General features: G+C 48.2%; 1 protein-coding gene across 7 annotated transcripts in view; it reads right to left on the bottom strand.

The window, feature by feature from the left end:
* Positions 1 to 1,122, bottom strand: part of ATXN2 (ataxin 2) — a 151,023-nt gene that overhangs the window by 10,373 nt on the left and 139,528 nt on the right. The window lies entirely within an intron of this gene.

The following is a 1,122-nucleotide window of genomic DNA, read 5'->3' as shown; positions in this document are numbered from 1 at the left end:
CAACTCCTGGGCTCAAGCGAGTCTCCTGCCTCAGTCTCCCAAGTAGCTGGGACCACAGGCACCCGCCACAACGCCCGGCTATTTTTTGGTTGCAGCTATTATTGTTGTTTGGCGGGCCTGGGCTGGATTCGAACCCACCACCTTAGATGTATGTGGCTGGCGCCTTAGCCGCTTGAACCACAGGCATCGAGCCTTAATTTAATTTTTTGAGATAGAGTCTCAAGCTGCTGCTGCCTTGGGTAGAGTGCAGCTCATAGCAACCTCCAACTCTTGGGCTTAAGTGCTTCTCTTGCCTCAGCCTCCCAAGAAGCTGGGATTACAGGTGCCTGCCACAATGCCCAGCTGTTTTTTGACTGTACTTGTCATTGTTGATTGGCAGGCCCGGGCTGGATTCAAACCCACCTGCTCTGGTGTATGTGGCTAGCTCCTTAGCCCACTGAGCTACAGGCACTGAGCCTTAAGTTATTTTTTAAACTTTATTTATTCTTGCCTATCATGGTGGCTCACACCTGTAATACTAGCACTCTGGGAGGCTGAGGCAGAAGTACTGCTTGAGCTCAGCAATTCAAGACCAACCTGAGCAAGAGTGAAACATTGTCGGCTTAGGACCTGTAGTTCAGCGAGTAGGGCGCCAGCCACATACACTAAAACTGGTGGGTTGGAGGCTGGTCCGGGCTTGCTGAACAATAATAACTACTGCAATGAAAAACTAGCTGGACATTATAGTCCCACCTACTCAGAAGGCTGAGCATTGAGGCGGGCACCTGTAGTCCCACCTACTTGGGACGCTGAGGCAAGAGAATCGCTTAAGCCCAAGAATTTGAAGTTGCTGTGAGCTGTGATGCCATAGCACTCTACCAAGGGCGACGTAGTAAAAGTCTGTCTTTAAAAAAAAAAAGAAGAAGAAGAGTGAGACACTGTCTCTAACTATTAAAAAAATTAGCTGTGCATTGTGGCAGGCACCCGTAGTCCCAGCTACTCTGCAGGCTGAAGCAAGAGGATCATTTGAGCCTGAGAATTTGAGGTTACTATGAGCTATGATGACAACCACTGCACTCTACCCAAGGGTACAAGATGAGATCGTATCAAAAACCAAAAGCCAAAGACAAAAAAAAAAAAAAA

Source organism: Otolemur garnettii, unplaced genomic scaffold (genome assembly GCF_000181295.1).
Source record: "Otolemur garnettii isolate 467f Iridium unplaced genomic scaffold, OtoGar3 scaffold00099, whole genome shotgun sequence".
NCBI classification, from domain to species: Eukaryota; Metazoa; Chordata; class Mammalia; order Primates; family Galagidae; genus Otolemur; species Otolemur garnettii.
Note: the sequence above shows the minus strand (reverse complement) of the source record. Positions and strands in the feature narration are given on the sequence as shown.